This window comes from Bufo bufo, chromosome 6 (assembly GCF_905171765.1).
Source record: "Bufo bufo chromosome 6, aBufBuf1.1, whole genome shotgun sequence".
Lineage (NCBI taxonomy): Eukaryota > Metazoa > Chordata > Amphibia > Anura > Bufonidae > Bufo > Bufo bufo.
In genome coordinates this window covers 93844995-93854875 of record NC_053394.1, presented here as the reverse complement: position 1 = coordinate 93854875, position 9881 = coordinate 93844995, and positions in this window count along the sequence as shown.

Below are 9881 nucleotides of genomic sequence, written 5' to 3'. Positions count from 1 at the left end.
CTTTTCACAAGAAGCATTGCCTGATGTGAATGATGCCTCGCACAAAAGAGCTCTCAGAAGACCTACGATTAAGAATTGTTAACTTGCATAAAGCTGGAAAGGGTTATAAAAGTATCTCCAAAAGCCTTGCTGTTCATTAGTCCACGGTAAGACAAATTGTCTATAAATGGAGAAAGTTCAGCACTGCTGCTACTCTCCCTAGGAGTGGCCGTCCTGTAAAGATGACTGCAAGAGCACATTGCAGACTGCTCAATGAGGTGAAGAAGAATCCTAGAGTGTCAGCTAAAGACTTACAAAAGTCTCTGGCATATGCTAACATCCCTGTAAGCGAATCTATGATACGTAAAACACTAAACAAGAATGGTATTCATGGGAGGATACCACAGAGGAAGCCACTGCTGTCCAAAAAAAACATTGCTGCACGTTTACAGTTTGCACAAGAGCACCTGGATGTTCCACAGCAGTACTGGCAAAATATTCTGTGGACAGATGAAACCAAAGTTGAGTTGTTTGGAAGAAACACACAACACTATGTGTGGAGAAAAAGAGGCACAGCACACCAACATCAAAACCTCATCCCAACTGTGAAGTATGGTGGTGGGGCATCATGGTTTGGGGCTGCGTCAGGGCCTGGATGGATTGCTATCATCGAAGGAAAAATGAATTCCCAAGTTTATCAAGACATTTTGAAGGAGAACTTAAGGCCATCTGTCCACCAGCTGAAGCTCAACAGAAGATGGGTGTTGCAACAGGACAACGACCCAAAGCATAGAAGTAAATCAACAACAGAATGGCTTAAAGAGAAGAAAATACGCCTTCTGGAGTGGCCCGGTCAGAGTCCTGACCTCCTCCCGATTGAGATGCTGTGGCATGACCTCAAGAAAGCGATTCACACCAGACATCCCAAGAATATTGCTGAACAGAAACAGTTCTGTAAAGAGGAATGGTCAAGAATTACTCCTGACCATTGTGCATGTCTGATCTGCAACTACAGGAAACGTTTGGTTGAAATTATTGCTGCTAAAGGATGTTCAACCAGTTATTAAATCCAAGGGTTCACATACTTTTTCCACCTGCACTGTGAATGTTTACATGGTGTGTTCAATAAAAACATGGTAACATTTAATTCTTTGTGTGTTATTAGTTTAAGCAGACTGTGATTGTCTATTGTTGTGACTTAGATGAAGATCAGATCACATTTTATGACCAATTTGTGCAGAAATCCATATCTGTCACAGTGGGGAGTGGGGGAAACCCCCCACCGTGCGGTGTCAAAGGTTAAAAGGGAATCAGCCTGGCCAAAAGGAGTAATAAGGGAGCAGGTCACCTCCTACAGCTTCCCTAATCCTCTCCCTGACTCCTCACCGTATGAGCGGACCCCGATGGTAGGACGACTCATACTCAGGATTCCTAGAGACCCTAAGTTGCCCTGGTAATCCCTCACCAAGGAGCAGGGAAGAGACGACCAGTTCATCCCAGTAATGGAGGAACAGGAGTCTCTATCTGAGGCCAGGCTGCAAGGAGAGGGGAACACATACAGCATATGGAGATGGCAGGCAAAACCAATAACACACTTACCTGCCACAGACACACTGACTGGAACCCGTGCACTAGTGTTGCTGTCCACACCAACATTAAAGGACACAGCACACACCACAAAACCACACAGGAACTCAGAACACACATAGCTGCAATAAACATGAGACAGGTGTAATGACCGGCGTCACGCACAGGGAGGGAAAAGGGAAAGCCCTGCCCAAGGGAAAGGGAAAGGTGGTGACCCCTGACTCACTTTGCGGCTGGCACCTGACTGCCCTGACGTCCCTAGACGGGTATCTCACCCGTGCGGCGATCACGTGCCTAAACCCTGGCTTTCCCTAAAATGAGCCCTAGATAGTGAACGGGCCGGTGGGATCGCTAGTCCGCACCACTGACACTAAGAGGGAAACACCAGGGAGAGGACAGACAATACAGACAAACACATACACCCAGGTGGGCGACCACAGCAGACCACAAAGGTCCAACAGGGATCCGGAGGGTAACGTTCTGGACCAACAACCAGAGAACGCAGCAACACAGCTCCAGAGGGTCAGTATAGAAGTCCAGGCAGGAAGCTCTATATCTGGCAACCAGAGAAGTGTGAGAGGGGAATATAAGGAGGTTGGGAGTGCTGGACAAGGAACAGCTGGGGAGAAAAAGCTACGGATCCCTGATTGAGCCAAAAAGGGTTGCAAAGCAAACCCAGAAAGCTACCATAAGGAAACAGCCCTATCTTACATAGAGCGCGCAGCCAACCGCTGCGACTTCCTGACCCTGGGTATAACTGAGTCAGGCGTGGTTCTTGACACCCTCGTGACAGTACCCCCCTCTCTACGAGGGGCCTCCGGACACTCAGGCCCAGGTCTCTCTGGGTGAGAGGCATGAAAAGCCCGAACTAGCCTGTCGGCGTTTACCTCAGACGCAGGAACCCACATTCTTTCCTCGGGACCGTAACCTCTCCAATGCACCAGATATTGAAGAGAGCGGCGGACCCGACGAGAATTAACAATTTTGGATATCTGAAACTCTAGATTACTATCCACAACAACAGGAGGGGGTGGCAGCGGCGACGGTTCTAGAGGTGGAACATATTTTTTGAGTAACGACTTATGAAAGACGTTATGGATTTTAAAAGTCTGAGGTAGCTCCAGTCGAAAAGCCATGGGGTTGATGATGGCTACAATTTTGTAAGGGCCAATGAACCTAGGACCCAGTTTCCAAGAGGGAACCTTTAATTTAATATTCCTAGTAGACAACCACACATAGTCATTCACTCCTAGGTCCGGACCTGGCGACCGTCTCTTATCAGCCATGCATTTGTATTTACCTCCCATATTTTTCAAGTTAGCTTGCACCTTCTGCCATACCGATGAAAGAGATGACGAAAACCGTTCCTCTTCGGGAACCCCAGAAGACCCACCCTCTTTGAAAGTACAGAATTGGGGATGAAAACCATATGCACCAAGAAATGGTGACTTGCCAGTGGATTCCTGACGACGATTATTTATGGCAAACTCAGCTAACGGTAAATATGATGACCACAACTCTTGGTTTTCAGACACAAAACATCTTAGATATGTCTCCAGGTTTTGGTTGGTGCGCTCAGTCTGTCCATTCGACTGAGGATGGAAAGCTGAGAAAAAGGACAAGTGTACCCCCAAACGGGAACAAAAAGCTTTCCAAAATTTTGAAATAAACTGGGTACCCCGATCCGAAACAACATCGGAAGAGACCCCGTGAAGCTTCACGATTTCACTGATGAATACCTGAGCAAGAGTTTTAGCATTAGGTAGTGCGGGTAACGCAATGAAGTGTACCATTTTGCTAAACCTGTCCACTACTACCAAAATAACTGTTTTACCCGCAGACAAAGGTAAGTCAGTGATAAAATCCATTGACAGATGTGTCCATGGTCTATTGGGAATGACGAGTGGTAATAGAGACCCTGCAGGACGTGTATGCGAAACTTTTGCGTGCGCACAGGTAGAACAAGAAGACACAAAATCCAATACATCCTGACGCAACCTTGGCCACCAAAAACAACGAGACAATAGCTCCAAGGTTGCTTTACTACCGGGTGCCCAGCAAGTGCCGAATTATGATGTTCCTTTAATAATTCGAAACGCAGGTTCAACGGTACAAACAATTTCTCTGAGGGGCAAGAGAATGGGGCGTCCCCCTGGGCCTCTAACACCTTCCCCTCCAGAGCAGAGTGTACAGCAGAAACAACCACTCCTCTTTGAAGAATGGGTACCGGATCACTCACATTACCCCCTCCAGGGAAACAACGAGATAGTGCATCCGCCTTGGTATTCTTTGCCCCAGGACAATAGGTAATAACAAAGTTAAACCTGGTAAAAAATAGCGACCACCTAGCTTGTCTAGGGGTGAGACGCTTAGCTGATTCGAGGTACAGAAGATTTTTGTGGTCCATAATCACAGTGACGGGGTGGACTGCCCCCTCTAAAAAGTGACGCCATTCTTCAAACGCTAGTTTAATAGCTAATAGTTCCCTATTGCCAATATCGTAGTTCTTTTCTGCTGCAGATAGTTTTTTAGAAAAGAAAGCAAAAGGACGCCATTTGCCAGGAGACGGACCCTGAGACAGCACCGCCCCCACTCCCACCTCTGACGCATCGACTTCAACAATAAAAGGCTGAGAGACATCAGGTTGGACTAGTACAGGTGCCGAGGTAAACCTCTCTTTTAGAGAGGAAAAAGCAACTTTAGCGGCGTCAGACCATTTAGAAAAATCAGTCCCCTTCCTAGTCATGTCAGTAAGGGGTTTTACAATAACTGAATAATTTTTAATGAATTTCCTATAGAAATTCGCGAAGCCCAAGAACCGTTGCAGTGCTTTGAGGTTCTCAGGAAGATCCCACTCTAAAATTGCCTGGACCTTCCTAGGATCCATACGGAAACCTGAAGCAGATAAAAAATAACCTAGGAATTGTATCTCCTGAATGGCGAAGACACATTTTTCAATTTTAGCATATAATTTATTCGTCCTTAGGACCTGCAGTACTTGTCTGACATGCACCTCATGTGTTCTCAGATCAGACGAATAAATTAAAATATCATCTAGGTATATTACCACAAACCTGCCGATTAGATGACTAAATGTTGAAAGACGGCAGGAGCATTGGTCAGACCGAAAGGCATAACTAGATTTTCATAATGCCCCTCAGGGGTGTTAAAAGCTGTCTTCCACTCATCCCCCTCCTTGATACGAATCAGATTGTAGGCCCCCCTAAGATCAAGTTTGGAGAACCACCTAGCACCCGCAATCTGGTTAAACAGGTCAGGAATGAGAGGAAGAGGGTATGGGTCTCGGATGGTTATCCGATTTAATTCGCGAAAATCTAGGCAAGGACGCAGGCCATGAAATTGTTTGGACAGAGCAGCAATTGGATCCATACTGGATTTTTTTTTTTACCTACACAAAATAAGGGCCAGATATAATGTAATGACCGGCGTCACGCACAAGGAGGGAAAAGGGAAAGCCCTGCCCAAGGGAGAGGGAAAGGTGCCCCTGACTCACCTTGCGGCTGGCACCTGACTGCCCTGACGTCCCTAGACGGGTTCCTCACCCGTGCCCTATCTTACATAGAGCGCGCAGCCAACCGCTGCGACTTCCTGACCCTGGGTATAACGGAGTCAGGCGTTGTTCTTGACACCCTCGTGACAACAGGGGAATGTCTAGTAAACATATAGGACACCAAACACCACCAGACATGTAACACCAAACTAGACATACAAACACCCTGAACATAACCCACTCCATACAAATAAGGACAAGAAGGGAAGGAGACACCGGGATAGCATTGATGACCACAAGGGTGGCCCTCACTGGACAGATGGAACACCCTGGACTGGAGCAGAGCTCCAGCACCAACGACAGCTGAAGTACAACTCACTCCAGCCAGGAAACCACAGAAGCTAAGTGACCACACCCAGTCAGGGAGTTAACCCTTACAGCACAAGACAGAGGGAGGCTATTACTTAAAGGGGAAATGCACACACAAGTATACCAAACACGTAACCACCGGCAACAGCATGCGTGGCAACCATGTCACGGCAATCACCCAGAAGGCCGAGACACTGCCACTGCATGCTCTCACAGCAACACGTTGCCGCAGGCAACCGCAAGTGTGGCAACAGTGTCACAGAGTACACCATAGGCCGCGACACTCCCACCCCTCAAAGCCACCCCCAAAAAAAAAAAGGGGAACTATACAGAACACCCAAAAAAACAACAGGGCGGGGGGGGGGGGGGGGTTACGGGAAAGTAACAGGATCAGCGTCAGTGCAAGCAAGTCTCTAAAAGACTGCTGCCAGACCCCGGAACCACCAAGAAACCAGGCAGCCATGCAGTTCAGAGAGACCACACTGAACACTGTGTCCACCTCAGACCCAGTTCACACAAGGTCGCTGCCAGCAAGCATTCCCAACCAGCACACAGCCAGTACACCAAAGGAATGCAGCCAGCACACAACACAAGCACCTGAACCACTGAGAAATGGACAAGGTGAAACGCAAACACAAGTGACGGTTCACACCTACTGCAACCAACAGTCACAGGAAACCGCACTGTTAACAGCATCTCACCTTTCACCCTCCCTCCGGAGGATAAGCATGTGCGCCAGAAAAACGTCAGGCGACACATGCTGGGCCCTCTTCCGAAGGCACCAAGCAAGGAGCCTCTGTGGTCATACTGTCACAGTGGGGAGTGGGGGAAACCCCCCACCGTGTGGTGTCAAAGGTAGGACACCAAACACCACCAGACATGTAACACCAAACTAGACATACAAACACCCTGAACATAACCCACTCCATACAAATAAGGACAAGAAGGGAAGGAGACACCGGGATAACATTGATGACCACAAGGGTGGCCCTCACTGGACAGATGGAACACCCTGGACTAGAGCAGAGCTCCAGCACCAACGACAGCTGAAGTGCAACTCACTCCAGCCAGGAAACCACAGAAGATATAAGCCAAGTGACCACACCCAGTCTGGAAATTAACCCCACACTCACCAAACAGCAGAAAGAATCACCTAAGGGGAAGTGCACGTGCAAACCGAAAAATACTCGTTGCCCCCGGCAACCAGTCTGCACGGCAACCGCGTCATGGTCAAACAATACGACCGTGACAATATCATTTCAAAGGGTTCACATACTTTTTCTTGCAACTGTAGGCAAATGAAAGTTATTGGATGTCACAATTATATATCTTGTGTCGATATTGCTAATTAATATTCATTTGTCTTTCTGCAAAAACACTATTCTGCTCATCATTGGCTGTCCTCTCCGTGCCACAGAACAGGTAAATATATAACAAGTCTCTTTAGAAGGTTTTTGCTGAATCCCGTATGTATTGTGATATTATTTCAGATGACATTAGTCCATGTATTGTTATACTGATCCTGCTGATTATTAGAGGTCACGGTATTGATTGGGTGAATTATCATATATTGCGCAATGAAATTCACTTATTCTCTATATACTGTACTGAAAATGGTAATTCCAACAATATTGCTTATGGAGATGTTGCTGTTAATACTTCAAGTCTTATAGTTGTGCTTGCATATATACACTTGAGCTATTTTGGATCGCCAATTACTCACTGTTCGCTGGGTTGGGTCCCGTATCTGTCGTGGCGTTCCACGTGTGTTGCGATCTGGGAAACCCTTACCTCCGCCTTCTTTCTCTCGTGAGTATTGTTGTGCTATGTTTCCTAGTTGTATGGCCGCAGGATCAAGCCGGCAACTCCCAATGCGGAGTGTTGGCAACGTCGGCGTCCCACGTGTTTTAGCGCTGTCCTGGCGTAGCTCAATTTGCTAGTGAAAATTCTGTGATTCTCCAGAAGTTCTCCAGATTTTACAGATGTAACAAGCAGACCTCCAATATGTTGTCAGGGGGGCTTATTTGTACCAAACGCGTTGTGAAGTTAATGACATACTCCTTTGTCAGTGGTCACAGTGGCAGCTCATTTATTTTGTGTATATCATATTTCTGTAGAAGGCATCCATCGTCTTTTCAATGGCAGATGTTTTATTTTTAAATCTCTTGTGACAAGAAAGAATAGAAACATTTTGCTAATACAGTAGTACAAAAAAATGCAGGTGCGGTGCTACGGAACGGACAGACGGATGCGGATAGCACATGGTGTGCTGTCCGCATTTTTTGTGGTCCCATTGAAATAAATGGGTCGGCATCCTATCTGCAAAAAAAAAAAAACAGAACGGACACGCAAAATAAATAAGTTCGTGTGAATGTAGCCTTAAAGTGGTTTTCTGAGATTTTGATACTGACCTATCCGCCAATCAGGTGTTTCAACAGGCTGTGGTGCTCTGGTGAGCGCTGTGGCCTCTTCCTAGTCCACTGATGTCATGTTCATTGGTCATGTGTCCTAGGCACAGCTTAGTTCCATTCAAGTGAATGGGGCTCAGCTGCAATACCGAGCACATTAACTATGCAGTGGATGGTACCGTGTAAGCACAATTTGCAAACACACAACACCCACACAACACCCCAGCAAATCCAAGAAGTCCTCATCAGAACACCAATAGTGTCAAAACTATCACGAACCCCCATCGATCAAGAGAAGTGGGGTTCCCTGGCCCTCATTCTTCCTCACTCCACTCCTCGCAGTGAGGATGAGCCTGAATGGAACAATTGTTGAGAATTCATGCTTTTGATCTATTTAATCTATTTAAACATTGGATAGATGAATTAGAATAAAATAAGAGCACTAATACAATGCCAAAACTAGTATTTTTGGAGTCAAATTTATAGATCACAACGTCTGTAGCACAACTGTTGTGCAAACACCTTTCGATCCAAATTATACTATGTTACATCAATCTTTTAGGAGGTCACTAGTTAAAAATACACTGGAAACTTGGAAAGAATTCAATAAAGTACAATTGGTCTTCTATGTAATTCTGAAGGCCTAATGTCCTGCCATGAAGATAAGCAGAGGCACATGCCAAAAATGCCTTATTTCTCTGGACGACAATGTAGAAAGCCAGCAGAAAAGGTTTGCTATAGAGAGCAGCACATTCTAGTGACTTAAATGGTAATTGCATACATCTCCATTGGTTGCTTTGCATGACAGAGTGTAATAAGCAGAGATTTTGAGGATTATATCTATCTAAAATAATGAAGAAATACTGTATAAAATTGTAAAATGTCCTTCTAGTAGTTGCCTTACTGTTTCAACATTTATTTGTAGATACATGTCAGGGTGTACTATTAAGGACACATGCACACGTCCATATGTATTTTGCTTTATTTTGCGTTCATGTGACGTCAATGTTGCATCCATTTTTGCAGATCTGTTCACTTCAATGGGTCCGTGGTCTGCATTTTGTGGACAAGAATAGGACATGTTCTATATTTTGCAAAACGAACATATGGTTGTGAAAATGCCTCATGCATACGGTCATTTTTCTTTTCTAGAGGAGGCCACAGCAGTACAAATGTCAGAGTAGGTGCATAGACACATAGAGATTGTGTTAATTATGGAGACAGCACCTCTTATTCCATGCACTTAAAATAGTGGTTTGGGGATGGTATACATTCAGATGAAGTATCAAAATGTACTGTATATACTGATACTATATCATGTTATAATATTAATTTGTTTCAGGATAACCACTGTAACTTGAGATCACAACTATGGATATACTGTATGGATATATTTTAGTTGGTACTGGAAGTGTCCCAAAAGGTGGGACCAGAAGTCTAGTGAAAGCAGTCCAGGAGCTACATAGCCAGAATGAGCAGGTAGGTGTAGACATCTTCACAGGTATCACTTGGGGGGATTTAAAATAACAAATCCTGGACAATCCTTTTAACTCATTTGCTACCACGCCGTACATGGGGTCTTTAAACATGGCACCTGCTCGTGCATGCAGCGGGCGCCATAACTAACGGGTCTCTGCTGTTTCACGCAGCAGAGGCCTGCGACTAATGTCTGCGACCGGCAATAATGCAGATTGCGGACATTACAATCTTTTAGATGCCGTGTTCAAGTGTGATCACGACATCTAATGAGTGAAAAACCTCCCGGTTAAGACCGGCATCCCCATGTGTTGACCGTGAATGCCAGTCATTATTTCTAATAGGCTGGGTTTCTCTCAAGAGACCCAGCATATTAGAGCTGCAGTTCCTATGTTGGCCAGCAGGTGGCAAGCCAACATAGGAGATCAGCAATTATTATTATTATTATTTATTAAAGCGCCATTCACTCCATGGCACTGTACATATGAAAAGGGGTATGCATACATAATACATACAAAAGCACGAAAAAGTTACAAAACTGGTACAAACTG